A 17,560-nucleotide genomic window follows, 5' to 3' on the forward strand; every position below is an offset into this window, starting at 1 on the left:
TAGCGAGAGTGCTCAGAGAACAATAAAAATAAAACTTATCCCCCAGAGCGCTACCATGTAATTTTTCACTTTGGACTACGTTTCGCTGGGAAATGCAGTTTTATTTCAGCCGTTGCTTTGTTAAAACCTAAGTCTTTCTAAGTATACCTTTTGCGGATTTGTAATTTTCAAACTGGTCGTGGTTGATTATGAATTTTGCTGTAGTTAGCTTGTTGTTTGAGTTTAACTTCAGATGGACTGTTAGCTTAACCATCCAGCTTGGGCAATAAAGAAGATTAAAACTAAAATGTTATGGATTAATCAATGAAAATAGTCGTAATTTCACTAAGCAGTCTAAGCAAGCTTGTTCAAAAAGTTGATCTGTCTATTACACGAGCCTATCACATACCTGAAACTAATTTTCAAATACAACAAATCATTAAAGTTGTAGAATTACGATAGGAAACATACAGACACTATCCAAGTACAAGATAGCTGAATTTAACTTTGAAATCTTAGAAAACTGCTCGACACAATAGAGACTACTTAAATAAATTACCAAAAAACGTTTACCGGTAATAGACTTTACCATTTACTCATAAAACTGAATTTCCATCATACATTCTGAAAACAGTCGCGGGTCAAGAAAAAAGGATCTAAAAACGAAAAAGGTTCGGTGATGAATAGGTACCTACTTTATGTGATTGAAATAGATTGAATTTCTCTTAACGGAAAGTCTTTCGCAATAGTTGTGAGTGGAATCCAGTGTAACCACTAATGGGGACCGGCACAGTTGACGGGTCTGTTAGACGATACGTAATTGAATCTCAGTCTTTTAAGTTTATCCCCGACGATACTTATCGAGTTTCCATTCGGATGGGTTACATTGAACGATAGAAATTTTTTGTTTTATGAAGACGAGTTGGTAGATATGTTTTAATGAATTACCGAAGAGAACAAACAGTATAAGATTAACGCTATCATTAGTATGAAATCTAACCCGCATTAAATGCGGTTATTTCACCCTCCAAATAGCATTACTGCTTCGCGGCAAAAATCGGCAAAATCTAAATCAATTTCAAATTGCGTAAATTTTTTTTTAAATCTATTCCTTGCATGTAACCCAACACGCTGGTTCGGTATGAATACTATCGTAAAATAGTTTTATTTGTATGTAGTACACAAAGTTCCAGAAACGTCAATCAATCTTGGAATAGTAGGCTTTGTGTATTGGCAAGTCAGTGTAGGGATTGTGATACCAAATCAAAATCTCTGGTACATATTCGAGATGTGATATACAGTAAAATTATTACTTAATTTAACAAATTCGATCAAAGTATCGACGCGGCACAAATATGGAAAATTATAATTCATACACGTTCCGGTTTGAAGCGTGTCAGAGTAAAATAAGAGTAAAATAATTAACTAAATAGATATCGACCGCATTTCTCAAGATGAGTATATTCAAATTGTGATTGATGACCATAGACTTCGATGACTATATAGCACCAGAAAGAATCGTGACTTCATCTATTTATATAGTGGAATAAAAAAATATCTTTTCACGATTCTGATAATAGTATGAATTACAAATGATACAATCAGTACGCGAGTAATTATTTAAATGTTAATTTTACTTAGTCGATAATTCTGTAGGTTAATCTCCGAAACTTCAGCCGAGAGTCTAACTAAAGTCAATTACATGGGTCTGAGGATTACATCTACTTACCGACATATCAATCAGACAATAAGCCGATAACATACACAGCGATAAATTAGAACAGAGATATTTTTATTTCAATTATCAATTATTCAATTATTATTTCATATATTTTACAAAAATATATGTTTTACTTACTACTTTATTATTGCTGTTATTGCTGTCTCTTTTCAGTATTTTTTTTTAATACGCTTTTATTAGCTTCAGACGTATGTATGTTTGTAACGGAATCTTTGAACATGATTTTGACCGCTTGAAAACCTCGGATTAACTCGAAATTTGGTATACTTATTAAGGATCGATGACGATACAATATTTAAAAAAATAATTGAAATCATTAAAATTCAACAAAAAATTAAAAAATAAATAATAGTTTAAAAAAACTAACAAAATCCGCCTTTTTATAAAATCCAACTAAAAAATAGAAAATAAATTTTAATAAATTTGAATTAAAAATAGTGTAAGAAAAAATGATTTATTGTAAAAAAAAGCGTGGGGTGCACGGTATCAGTGGTTATAAATATTTTATGAACAGATATGAGTAGAAGGGTTATTTTGATAATATCCTGAAAACCATCCCACGCTTTTTTTACAATAAAATCATTTTTTCTTACACTATTTTTAATTCAAATTTATTAAAATTTATTTTCTATTTTTTAGTTGGATTTTCTATAAAAGCGTATTTTGTTAGTTTTTTTAAACTAATATTTATTTTCATTTCAGCTTGTTGTTGTACTTATTTTTCTTCATATGGTTCTTACTCTGTTTCATGTATGAAAAAAAAAACTGTTCCTACCCTCAAAGGGTTGGTCGGTCTGATGCTGGTCTACACTTGGCTCTGCAGGAGCTGGCGGAAGATTGAGTCGCTACTGCCTAGGTATTGCTGGACCGGTAACCCTTTCCAAGCTTTATTATTTTTCTTTAACTTTTTGTTTTTTTGAATTTTTGTAAATTATTTTTAATATTGGAATAAATGTTTATAATTACTATTATATTATTCTACTATATTTATTCAAAATCTTATTAATTAGACAATTATTATTCTTATAATATAAACGTCTAGATGATGGCCATTTAATTTTTCAGTTAATGATCTCACACTCGTTATGGGGTCGAAAATTTAATTGCCGTAATAAAATTAAGATTCCATTGCTACCAGTGGATTTGTGTTTTCGAAGCTTACAGATATTCGATCATACACATTTGCATGAGCTGTATAATCTACTTACTCTCTGTATACAACAAAGCGCATTTCCACTGGGTAGTCGATCATTCCACCACAATAAGGAAAATTTGCCAAAATAAGCCGGCCCGTTTCACTGGCTGTTTACCGCCACGCTGTTGAATCTGTTAAAGGTAAAATTTGATTTGTGCGAATTTTGAATTATTCATGGAAGTCGGCACGTACCTACTCGTATATTCAATCGTGCCGGTAATTCACTTTATCCACGGTTGAAGTTTCGCAGATTATCTATTCTCGTTCTAAAATGCGTGTTACTGGTATGGAGAAAGATATTGTGTCATTTGGAAATCTTGTTTAGTTGGGTAATTTACTTATCTGTCTATTCTGTTATGTGCTAATTACGAGCGATGGTTTTGGAATCACCGTTGGCAGTGGATTTAGTAGAAGGAAAACAGCAATAAAAACGTTCGTAATTTAACATGAGCACTTAACATAAAAACTTACATGAAAAATGAATGAAAATAAAGTTGAATTCTACTAAAATAAAAATATTATTTCTATTTTGGAGCAATACTAAAGACGAACAATCATAGCAATCGGATTTTGAAATTAACAACCGATGATTGAAATTAAAATATCTCTGTTTTAATTTATCGCTGTGTATGTTAGCGGCTTATTGTCTGATTGATATGTTGGGTAAGTAGATGTAATCCTCAGACCCATAACATATATTTTTGTAAAATATATGTTCTGTTAAATTACAATGATAATGCACAATTATAAGCACGGCAATAGTTAGTAATTAATATTTTCGATTTTTATTCGTTTATTCAAAAGCTACACTTTTAAATATAATTATACTTTAAAAGAACTTATTAATCTAGTTGTACTCGTAAGTGTAGATACTTACAATGTATACCGAAGTTCTTAATGTTTCGTGAGGTTTGTGCAATTAGAAAGGATTTAATTACGGAGGCCTCTAATTAATCATCGGGACGTAATATTAGTGTAATATAGACCGTTGTTGGTTTAGTACTGAGTTATTGTGCCACAAAACATTTTGTTTTTAGAATTATTGCCGAGTCAGTAATACTGGAAATCTTTATCTCCATATATAAAAATGAATTTCCTTTCGGTAGTCTCGCTAAAACTCGAGAACGGCTGGACCGATTTGGCTAATTTTGGTCTTGAATTATTCGTGGAAGTCCAGGGAAGGTTTAAAAGGTGAGAAAATATAAAAAAGCTCGGAACTATATAAAAACAAACAATTTTGTTTTTCCTTTGATGTGTCCCCTTGATGTGTCTTTTATTTATCGATTGAGGCACTACGAAGTCTGCCGGGTCAGCTAGTATAATATTATATATTATTTCATCTGTGCGTGTGTTTGACACTGAACTTGTCCTAAACGGTTGGACCGATTTGAATGATTTTTTTTTTTGTATGCGCTTGGGCGGCACCCTGGATGGTTTAGATTCAGAAATCAGCCCGGCAGATGGCGCTGCAGTCGGTATCTAGGCTATTTATCTATACTAAACGGCTGGATCGACTTGAATGAATTTTTGCAGGACAACGTATGCTAGGTCCGCTAGTGCTTTATCTTTTGTTATGTGACAATCTAGCTTTGCCTCAGATTATGAACAAATAATATCGATGACAGACGAACTTCGGCCCAACTTATCGCACGTGGATTTCGTTGTTCATAAAATCAGGAATGGTATAAGCACATCCAAGCCTTTCCATAACATTAAGGATACTTTTGAAACCGGTAATATAAGGGTACATACTTACCACGCTGCGGACTCAACGAAGGCTTGAAGATTTATAGCAAAAATGTCCTCTAAAAACGCATTGTAGAGTATTTCTATTTAGTGTGACGACATAAAGGAAATGATCGTTTATGTCTTTGAAATAAGAACCAAAGTTCCGTAAAGAAAGAATTATCGACAATTTAAACTGCTCTTTTCTTTATGGAACGAAAGTAGCTTGTTCTTGTTAGCTCGGCTCATGGAGTATATAATGAACCTAAAGCTGAGGCAGTACTTTTCAAGCGTAAAATTTTATCAGCTGTAAAGTGCTGTTTTGATTTTGAAGCCAATTTTGGGTTGAACTTCCAAGCGACTCAGATATTATGACAATTGTTCATCGGTGAAAACGACAAGGACAAAAATCTCAATACTCCCTGACGTTTCCAGAAGTTTCTTCTTTTCTTTCTTTGATGCTGTATTCATGAATTATCCGCATAGCTTCTCTGATTTTAAGGAATTGGCGGAGGCCGTAATAAAATAAAATAGAAACTAATTTCAATGTGGCACGTATAGAATGGTAAGTATGTACATTTCTATCGCAAATTTCTGCATAATTCGATTTTTCCAAGACTCGATCCCGTATTCACAATACGTTGTACACCCGACCGCATTCAACAATGTAATAAGAATTACTTGCAGAATACGTTTTCAATTTTAAAATATTCCTTCAAAATAAAATAGTTACATAATGTAATCCGACCAGCGAAGCGGTGAATTATGAATTTAAATTTTAAATTTTCCCTTCGAAACTGTGCGGCGGCACACGCAAAAGCTTATTACAAACGACGTAGGTACAGCTCACGCGAGAAAATTACGTACGTGATTCTAAAATATTGTTTCATTTTACGGTCATGCACTACGTTATTTTGGGTTTTGCGTTATTATTATTAACACCAAATATGGAAATGGGTTTACTATTATTGTACATATTTGTGTACGTCGAACATTGATAAAACTGAATCGGCTTTTATTGGTTGAAATAATAATTAGTAATTTCAGTTTTTACATTACACTACGATTTTTGAAGCTATTCTTAATTAGTGTTCAAACAGTTCAGAATTCAAACATTCAATTAGAAATCAGACATCACATCCGTACCTATTAGATATACAGGTTTACTACTATGTATATTAGGTATTCAAACGGCCGTAAATAATATTTTTGAGATAAAGTAACAGTTCCTTATCGAAACGATATGATTTGTTGGCGATTGAAATCTGCTCCGGTATTTTATTTGTGTCGAACTACAAGTTGATTTGCAGTCAATCTTCAAATCGTACCTCCGATATGCCAATGCGTCGAAGCGTAATGGATTTATTGAAGCTCTGTCGAGATTTTCGGTGTGATTGACATTTCACAATTTTGTTTAACTTATCTTACTTTTTTGTTAATTCCGTTGCTATCAAATGCCTATGTTAGTAAGAAACGTATTATGGGCCCAAATAAATCGAGGTATAAATAATAACAGTGTCGATGTGGTCTCGACAAATCTCGACATTGTGTTTTATTTCAGCTACTATCCAAAATAAAATCGCACTTAAAGTTATCGTCCTAATTGAATAGAGAGAGAAAGAGAAAGAGAGAGAGAGAGAATATGCACACCAAAACACAAGTTACATTCAAAAAACAATTTAAAAAAAGCAGATACATTGGTACAATAGGCGGTCTTATCGCTAAAAGCGATCTCTTCCAGACAACCGTTTAATTTACAGAAATTCTGGAAAATATAAAAATATAGCAGGTATGTTGCGGTGTACTATAGATAATACATTAATATAGAAAATATATACATACAATAAACAAAATATATACCGTTTATATATAATATGAAAAGTATACCAATATTTATATACCAATTATATACCAATATACATATGGAAATAATAAATGATGATGCAAACAAACAGCACTAAGCAGATAAGTAGTGTTCCTTCACCATTCTTTTAAAACAGAATAGATAGTTTACGAAAATCTAAATGCTGTTAGCCAGAGTTCGTGTACAAGGTAATAAAGGTTTATGCAAGCTTCTCTTGTCAAAGCCATTACCGTCATTTAGGTTTTTAGCGGATTTCATATATTTTCTGATATATATATAGTTTTTTTTATTGCTCACATGAGTGGACTAGCTCACAGCCCACCTGGTGCTAAGTGGTTACTGGAGCCTATAGACATTTACAATGCAAATGCGCCACCCATCTTGAGATATAAGTTCTAAGGTTTCAGTATAGTTAAAACGGCTGCCCCACCCTTCAAGCCGAAACGCATTATTGCTTCACGGCAGAAATGGGCGGGGTGGTGGTACCTACCCGTGCGGACTCACATGAGGTCCTATCACCAGTAAAGATATCTAAATATATCTATCACTACAGTCTTAATTCTTAAAGTGAGTGGAAAAATCCTTCGTATGCAGCTCTATTGAGCTTTAAATACGAAGTGGATCACGAGCTTTAAAAGCGTTTTACAGTTAAAAAAGAAAACAAAAAAAAACGCGTGCTGTCATTTTCGTAATCTGAAAGCGCTTCCTTGTGGAATGGACAGATGTCTGACGCACGTAGTTTAGCACAAAAGGATTTTTTTGCTGTTTTTTATGGCTGCTTTTTATTGCCTTTGACAATTTTAACATGAAAAAAAAAAATTACGGCTCTTAGATAATTTAGGCGATTTTTTTATTGGAGTTTACTCCTTAAGAATCGATTTACATATATAGGCCCGGGGTATGAAAATTATGGGGACCAAAATCGTACTAGAGAGTATAGCATGTCACACGAAATGCGTTATGCGCCTGATTGGCCATGGTGATGCGTGCGCGCGCCAATCAGGAGCCAACGCGCGGCCGCGTTATCGCAGGTGACGCCGGGCTGCTGCGCCGGCAGTCCGCCACAAAGCCTCGTACTGATCGCGCGTTTCTCTCATTATTGTATTTTCATATATTTGTTAGTCGTTTGTTTTGTGTCTCGTTAATTTGTTAATAATCTGTAGTGTATCGTGTTGTCGTAATATAGAACTATTTCTCGTATTGTTTCGTTTAATTTACCGACATCGTTTTGCTTGTGGCCGGACGCCGTTCGGGTTCGATTCCTGAACGTATCAACTGTTAGTGGGTTGATACCCGAATATAACCCGCTACAAATCATTTATTAATAAAGCTTATTAAATATAAACAATTCCTTCTATCAGTGAATGGACAACTTATATATTAATTGTAAAAGTGAATTATATAGACTTACTTAATTACCGCATCCACGTGTTCCGCAACTCCCGGATCATTCTCACTAGAATACGTAACTTCCATATTTTACTGTATTCAACTGACACAAATTTATATTTATATCCAGTAAACTCCAGTCGTGCGTCGGAGCGGACACACACACTTTTTTTTGATCATTTTATCGTTGAATTGACTATGAATAAGTTTTCAATTTAAATCTAATATTTGAAATGTGAAATTGTAATTACAAATCTACTTTTATTATGCCTTTATTTTTGCATTATTTTACATTATTTATTAACAAAAAGCCTTATTTCAGAGCAACGAGTTAATAAAAATGTGTTCCTTTAATACGAAAAGAAGAAAAAACTTAGACAAAAAGCTGATTAAAATTCACTTAAGTCCGTACGCCAATCCTCTTTGTTTAAGCGCTTCGAAATTTATGTCCGTTGTATCCACGAAACGAGAAAATTTCAGAAACGATCCATAACAAAACTGACGTGAATTGCGAAATAAAAATGACGTAGAAAGTCCGTTTATTTAGTAAAAAAGTTGGTTCATGTGTTGTACGACTTTAAGGGAGAGTTTACGTAACCTGTGGAAGGTTGTATTCGGAGCCGTCACGCGAAGGCACACTAGGGAGACATGTTTGTCATGTTGCTGCCGTGAAGCAGTTATGCGCTTGGGCTCGAAGAGTGGGGTAGACGTCATGTAATACCACTGAGACTCGAAATTAATGAGATGGGAAGTTCGAGGATTCACATCGCCTCCAGGGATTTTGATACTCGGCTAATAATACCAAATAGACTTTGTTCGTGCTCCCATAAAAGAAGTACGATAAAACAAAAAATCCTATAAAAAAATTTTATGTCGTTTTTAAAAATCAATATAATCTTAATGATCTTTAAATAACAACAAGGGTAAAGATTTTAATAAACTATTTTTATAAGCCGATTAAAGTCTTTACAGTATTTTAATTGACCTTCCATTTACTGGTAGTAGGACCTGGTGGTAGGTGGTGGTACCACCACCCCGCCTATATCTGCCGTGAAGCAGTAATGCATTTCGGTTTGAAGGGTGGGGCAGCCGTTGTAACTATACTAAGACCTTAGAACTTATATCTCAAGGGGGGTGGTGCATTTACATTGTAGAGGTCTATGGGCTCCAGTAACCAACTAACACCAGGTAGGCTGTGAGCTCGTCCACTCATCTAAATAATAAAAAAAACAAGATACATAGTGTAGGTAATCATATAATCTATATATTAAATACGTGAAGCAAAACCTTTGTATCGGAGGAGTATGAAATTTTCCACACTTATAGAGAATATAGCGAAGAAGTGCATAATGCTAATTTTTTTTTTAAATAATGCATATATGATACATTAAATCAATAAAGAAAACATTACGCACACTACATACCATATATTTGAGGCACACACGCATGCATACTATTTATTGTCAAACTTTTGTTCTTGGCGTCTGTTGTGAAATTGAGAATAGATTAAATATTCTTTGCCTTTGTTAATATTTTTTATAGTATAGTCTTGGCGAAATTTGTGATTATAGAAGTATAAATACAATCCTAATAGTGTACAAACTTACAATTCCAATTAATTATAGGCGAATTTCAACTACTGCGGGACCTCTAGTATAAAACAAATTTACTTACAGTAATCAATGCACAAACGACTTCATAACTATGTGTACTAGTCACGTTCTAACTGTTCTAAAGAAACGAAAAATAGTAAGTACTCTTCTCACTTTTTTTGTTTAACTTCTCACTTTTTGTTAACAGCACCAAGATCTCCCGTGCTATGTAAACAAATATCTATATATATAAAAATGAATTGCTGTTCGTTAGTCTCGCTAAAACTGGAGAACGGCGGGACCGATTTGGCTAATTTTGGTCTTAAAGTATTTGTGGAAGTCCAAAGAAGGTTTAAAAGGTAGATAAATATGAAAATTCCCGGAATTAAGTAACAATAACAATTTTGTTTTCCCTTTGATGTGTCCCCCATCGGACGGACTCCTTTTGTTTGTTTTAAGTTTATTTTATACAAAAGTATTTTGTTTATCGATTGAGGCACTACGAAGTCTGCCGGGTCACCTAGTTTTTAATAATAATAATGACTCCGACCGAGAAACGAGCTTACTAAGTTATCAAAATCAATAAGAATTTCATTAACGAAGTGAAATCTTTGTCGAACCCGCAATGTAATGCGAAGCGAAGAACGTCTTCTTATCGCAGACAATTTAAGATAACAGAACCAGACATCGTTACGTCACTTAATAATCGCAACATCTTACTTAAAAGCTACATTATATTCAGTACCTAGTCAAAATCAATAAGAATTTCATTAACGAAGCTGAATCTTTGTCGAACCCGCAATGTAATGCGAAACGAAGAACGTCTTCTTATTGTAGACAATTAAAGGTAACAGAACCAGACATCGTTGCGTCACTTAATGATCGCAACATCTTACTCAAAAGCTAGATTATATTCAACAAAATATTTACAAAACATCTTTGCGAAATATTTTCAAACACAATTTCCAATATCGCGGAGGTCGAGCGCCGGAGATAGGTCGCGACCTCACTTCCGACTGTCGATATCGTAAGATATTACCTGAATACGCGCATCCATTTCAATTTCACGTTACTAGTGAACCCGGACCGGCGTAATGAAATACGATGGCGACCGGGAAACGCTCGCTCATTGTGGGGAGTAAACGAATTATTCGCCGTGACAAGTCGAGAGCCTGGATGGAACAAAATTATCTTTTATCCGACTACCTTAAAAGTAGGGCAATGTTTTCTAGTGTACATATCTGTATTATTTAACTCGCTGGCATGTTCTGCAGCCTAAACGTAAATGTTTTATTAATTGAGGAAACTACTTTTTTGTTTTTTTTTGTTTTCTTCGTTATTATTGCCCTTGTAGGCAGACCAGCATACGGCCCACCTGATGGTGAGTGGTTACCGTCGCCCATGGACTTCAGCAATGCCAGGGGCAGAACCAAGCCGCTGCCTACCGCTTGATACTCTCCACAAGCCTCGTTTGAAGAAGGACATGTCATAGCGCTCGGGAAATACCGTGGAGGAGAGCTCATTCCATAGCCTATAACTATACTTAACTGTAACTATACTTGAGACCTTAGAACTTATATCTCAAGGTGGGTGGCGCATTTACGTTGTGGATGTCTATGGGCTCCAGTAACCACTTAACACCAGGTGGGCTGTGAGCTCGTCCACCCATATAAGCAATTAAAAAAAAAATCCGGATGGTACGTAGAGGACTGTGGGCTTTATAATATACCTCAGGGTTAAGAGCAATGTAATATATCTTTATTTACAATCCCAAAGTAAAGATCTGCAAAATTTTTGACAATAATCGGGGTTTTATACAAAAAAAATATGCAAAGGTCATGCACGGATTTTTTTAACTAAATCTGATATTATGCATACGTGAAAGAAGTATAGATAGAATAAGAAAGAAAAGCCGGTAACAAAAAATGAACATTCCCTTCGCGCGTCTTCATCTAGGAATTATCCACAAATGCTAAGAAAACTAGTAAGAAACTCGGGGATTCTGTATTCAAACACCCGAGATCCTATTCATTTTATCTATTTGGTCACAAACAACGTTCGAAAACGAGGAGTCCATTAACGATCACTCAAACATTGTGGCAAAAGTGGCCTGAGCTTCAGATAACCATACTTTCATTTCATGTGGATTCATTCAATATTTCAAATAATTCCAATTCCTTTTTTTAACGTCAACATTTCTATTTGATTAATAATAACCTGTAATAAAATATTTTTTGTGTATCTCAGGAATGTGGACAAGATAGGACTATCATAACAAATTACATTATTATTTTAGCAACGTTTCGGTCTTTTATTAGACCTTCATCAGGCATCATAATATGAATTTAAATAATTCCTATCTTACACTGCACAATTGTCTCAGACATCAGAGACTAATACAAATCTACAAAGCCGCTAAATTATTTAATTACTATTTTTGATTCCGGAAACAAAGCCAACAAGACACATCTATCACAATTTGTTATGATAGTCCTATCTTGTCCACATTCCTGAGATACACAAAAAATATTTTATAATAATTATGGACGACAATATTGATAATAATAACCTGTAATGAAATAAATAGATAACTCCAAAAACCAAATCAAAACAAAACTTCATTAAAAACTCTATTTAAACGAAACCATTAACAAAATACCAGTTGTGAAAACCAATGTATTTTAAGAGTTGGTTTAGTAGTGGTCAATAATGGTTCAGGGCGTTGTCGGAAGTGAGATAATTAAATAACACAACTGGTTAATCGGAGCGTTTATTCGCGACTGAACTAAAAAAGTAAAAAGCAACGGAGCTTGCGGGCGCAACCGCATTTTATGACTACGAACAAATTTGTTTACATAACAAATTGTGAACCTGCAGTAGCCCCCTCCTAAAAAAAAAAAAAAAGCTTACAAAAAACCAAATATAAGAAGTAATCATATCAACTTTTTTTTTTTTTTCCACAGGAGAAAATCGCCGGATCCCCACCCGCGCGGCAGGTGGGGTATGTGGGAGTTGAACCTCACTGAGAAGTAATTTTACAAAAAATAACAAAAATAAAACAAATTAACATCTGATCTGACTCCATATGTTTTATAACACTTCAGGAATCGAACCTGTATGATCTTTTAACTATTATTACATAACTTACTGAAATTTAACTGTACGTTAAACAAGTCTACCACTACGTGTAAACGTGTTAGACTTATAATTACTGTTAGTACTATCATCCCTTAAATTATTGTTAGCACTGAGGTTAGTGGATGTTGTACAATCTTTTTCCTAGTTTCGTGGAATGACATCTTCATTAAGCATGTAGGCTGGCTTCAATCTATCAATCGATACATTAACGTTTTATCAGCCATTTTTATCAAAAAATACTTGTTTTTTCTGTCAGTCACTTTGTACGGGCCCTCGTACGGAGGCTGTAAAGCTTTTCTCACCAAATCAACACGTACAAAAACGTGAGAACATATACGCAAATCCGCGTGAACAAAGATGTTACGTGAATCACGTTGTTGTGATGATCTTGGTGTGAGCTTAAAAGCTTCTTAATCGCGTCTCTAACATGGGCCACATATTCGTTTGAATCGCTGATTGCAATATTAGAGCCTCCGTAAAAATCTCCAGGTAGCCTTAATGTTTTTCCGAAAGTCAGCTCTGCAAAACAAACACCAGAATCACTACGTGATGTTGCCCGTTTTGTTTACATAACAAACTGTGTCCCTACAGTATCATAGTGTAAAATGAATCTCCTATTCTAATAAATATTTTCTAATTCTAATTTCTATGAATTCTACAAAATTGATTAAAACTTAAAGGAGTAGTAATCGTAATAATTTCTTGGTTCTTTTTTGTTTGTTTGTAATGGACACCCTACTATACCGGAATGAACCAGTTTGCACCGGTTTCTCCGACAAATACGATTGTCTACAAAGAGAATTGTGTACAAGTGATTAAGGATAATAAGTAGCTCATGGCTACTATAAGAGCCAAAGGTTTGAACAGTTTGAAGTGAAACATTTAGCAAATGTGCAATTTACTTTTGATAGAAAATCGTTAGTAATTTCAATATTTAGGCACATTTAATTAAACGAAACAAAATATGAACACATTTTTTTTATTTTTTTTATTACACTGCATGTAAAATTTACATTGGCGGACTTAATGCCTAAGGCATTCTCTACCAGTCAACCAAAGGTAGTGCAGAGTGAATAGTGGTGGGTGCAATGAAATTTATATTAAGTTACAAATACATACACAAACAAAAGTATATACAGACATATATACACAATCACATATACATACATCCATACACACATACATGTATACATACATACGTACATATAATAGTTTATACAGTATTAAAAGGAATATATTAATAAATTTCCTTAACAAATAGCTTAATCTTAATAAGTTCATGACGATTCCGCTAACTTTTCCAACAATATTCGCCGAACCCTAACTTGAACGCGCAGCGGTTAGTAATAGTCCTGTCCCACATTACGATCCCACATTTTTACGATTCAAACAAACAATATGTATAAAATTCTATATTCGCAAAACATTGCTCTAAAACGAAATACTGTACTGATGTCAGAAAACAGAATTTATTAGGAACGTCTTTTCCAATTCAGCCTTTCTCTGATACAACAAAAGCTCCTTCATACCGGTAAGTAAATCTCCGAGCACGTACTGACACCACACAAAATAAATTGAAGGAGAAGTGAAATAAACAAAGAAGAGCGAGAAAGAGATAGCGTTTGAGAACCTAAGAAAGAAAGTTGTTAAGTTAAAAGTGAACAAACTTTACTAATTTCACTTAGTACCATGGTAAATGTTAAACCTCGATAAAAGTTTTTAATAGAAACACTACATAATTAAACTATTATAGTACAAGTTTTTTTTGTTAAATATGTTTTTCAATATCTTAATCGCTTTTTTTTTTTTTGGTCAGGAGGAAATCGCCGGACTTCCGCCCTCCACTGGGGATGGAGGGCGGGGCATGTCAGAGTCGAACTGACTAAAACCTCCTGTCGCTCAACAACCAACGTCCAAACCTCGCATGAGACAGAACTCATGAAGAGACAAAGGGGGGAAAGTGAAGCGTTTAGTGCGGAGCACATCTCTCCCGTCACCCTCCCCCTCGGGACGCCGGTCCGCGGTCGTCGGCGCCACGACCACCAGCCCTCTCGGTCGGCGGCCGATATCCGAAGCCCGCCTAGATGGCGCCGGTTAGAGTGAGCGTCTTAATCGCTTAATAAAGTTTTCAGTGTATCTCTAATGTAACTTAACAATGTTAATATCCTTTTATAAGTTGAAAACTTGATATATTAATATATTATATTTGTATGCTATATATTATATGCGTGTATGAATTGAAGTCGTCGTGGCCTAATGGATAAGACGTCCGGTGCATTCGTGTTGAGCAATGCACCGGTGTTCGAATCCCAGGCGGGTACCATTTTTCTTAATGAAATACGTAGGTACTTAACAAATGTTCACGATTGACTTCCACGGTGAAGGAATAATAACATCGTGTAATAAAAATCAAACCCGCAAAATTATAATTTGCGTAATTACTGGTGGTAGGACCTCTTGTGAGTCCGCACGGGTAGGTACCACCGCCCCGCCTATTTCTGCCGTGAAACAGTAATGCGCTTCGGTTTGAAAGTTGGGGCAGCCGTTGTAACAACTATATTTGAGACCCCTTAGAACTTATATTTCAAGGTGGGTGGCGCATATACGTTATAGACGTCTATAGGCTCCAGTAACCAGTTAACACCAGATGGGCTGTGAGCTCGTCCACCCATCCAAACGATTAAAAAAAAAGTACTATTCTTCTCTACTAGTAGTTATACGGGAAAACATCATGAATGTATCAAGTTCGTTTTTGTACACATTGCTTAGATTTAATGTTAAATCTAAATCCAAGCAAAACGTATTGCATGATTAATCTTGTTTAAACTGTAAAATGTTCTGACGATTTGCGAGTAAATAATGTTCATTAAACACACTCACTCCTCACAACCTAAAACAAATAAAATCGCAAGTTTTCACGAAGAAAATAGAAACGGATATGAATGTGTTCACCATATTTACTTGCTTACTTAAGTCACGTCTTAACAATTCGTTCTTCTAATCCTAATGAAACAGAGTCCTTTTAGCTTATCAGCGACAAACACAGCCTGCCATAATCTTAATTGGTTTTATTATTTGTCCCTTTTTTTGGGGAAGCTAAATACGCTACCCTCGCTAACTAGTATCCATCAAAATACAAGCAAACTCGTTCCAATTTTAGATCCTTTTGACTTATTTATAGGGTTGTATTTGTAAGCACGATTGTATGCCCGTATCTTTGTGTAGGCCTGGGAGCCCCTCGTCAACGTTAAAGACGAAAACACCATTGTTAACGGTTAACGTACGGTACAAAATATTTGTGTATAACTCGGATGTTTCTTGGAAACAGGATGAGATATGACATAATTAAAAAGGAATTGTAACGATATTGCTTCAAAAAAGCTCCTGTAACATGAATGATGAATACAAAAATTATATGACGAATTTAAAGTAAAAATTCAACTGAAAAAAAAGGTTAATAAACTGAATTAGGAAAAAATCTATCTGAGAAACTAAAGCAATTTACTTCTTACTTTATTTTGATTTTATTTATTTACCTTTATTTGCTTACTTTAATTTAATTTCATTAACAATAGTATACAGATAAAAATTCAGGAATTTTCCTAAACTAAAAGGGATACATCTAATCGATTCAATAGTTGCAAATCATCACTCTAACAAAGCTAACAGTGACTTGAAATTTCCGTCAAAGAGTAGGTAATTACCGAGGGGTCCATACTCGTAATGATTAATTGAGCGTCTGCGTACGTCCTGAATTCGTTATTAAAATAACTTTGCAAGTGTAATGTTCTAGTATGATTGATGAGTAACTCTCAACATAAAACGGTCGACACGAATCGTGTGAAGTATTGTGACAAAAAAAATATCTGTTCAATACTTACTTTAATATTTAAAGTAATGGCAATGATTGTTACATAGAAGAAACATAAGAATTTAAATTAAATTTGTTACCGTATTTCTGTAATATTATAAACCGATTACGAACCGACCGATCTAATGATGAAAGAATAAAAAAAACACAAGTATCCTTACCTATAATTTTCAATTTAACAGATCCTAAAAAATACTCCAATTTAACAAATATTTGGTACTTGATTTCAATACAAATAGATATCTTGGAAACAACAAGGAAACAACTTCGAAAAATGACAAAGAATTTTATTTATCCAGAAGAATAGGAGGCTTATCCGAGGCTCTCCACAGGAAATGAGGTTTTCCAACTTTTCTCTTTAATAAAGTTAGGTGAAGCGACACTGTGAAACCTTTTAGCTACCGAGAACAGCTACGCCGCTTGCACAATGAACTAGAGGGAATTCGTTTCGTTAAAAAACTAGTGCAATAATTTTAAAACTACCCTCAAGACTTTATATAGCTTTTAAAGTCGCTCTAACAATATTCACATTTACGTTTTGACGTTAATATATTCTAGTATGTCGTATCACTCTTGTCAGAGCGGTCGTGGTCGTCATCCAGCATCATTGTTGTGGGCAGATGTTATGCGCCTCACGAGCAATCGCCACTCCTCCCGGCTTGTGGTGAGCCTGGTACACTCATGCAAACAGCCGCCAACTGCCGACTTGATCTGGTCGGTCCATCGCATGGGCACCCTTCCAATATAATATATTAGTAAACGCAAAATATTATAGCAAAATATTATAGCCAGTGATTGGTTGGATCAGTACTATCTGATGGCAGGCAGCGTGGATTGTAAGTCCGCACAAGTAAATACCACTATTCAGTCAAGGAAGAGGAAAGCAGTCATGCAACACAGCCGTGCTCTATCAAAGGGTTTCCCCTTTAATATCCTCCCCACAAAGCGGATTAATGGATTAAGAATTTTATTTATTGATTTATTTATTTCAGTCTTCTTCCAAGCGAACAGTCGAACCAAAACATTTGCAAGGTATTAATAGTAACTTAAGTAGCTTCTAGCAACA

This window comes from Bombyx mori, chromosome 22 (assembly GCF_030269925.1).
Source record: "Bombyx mori chromosome 22, ASM3026992v2".
In the NCBI taxonomy this organism is placed as follows: Eukaryota; Metazoa; Arthropoda; class Insecta; order Lepidoptera; family Bombycidae; genus Bombyx; species Bombyx mori.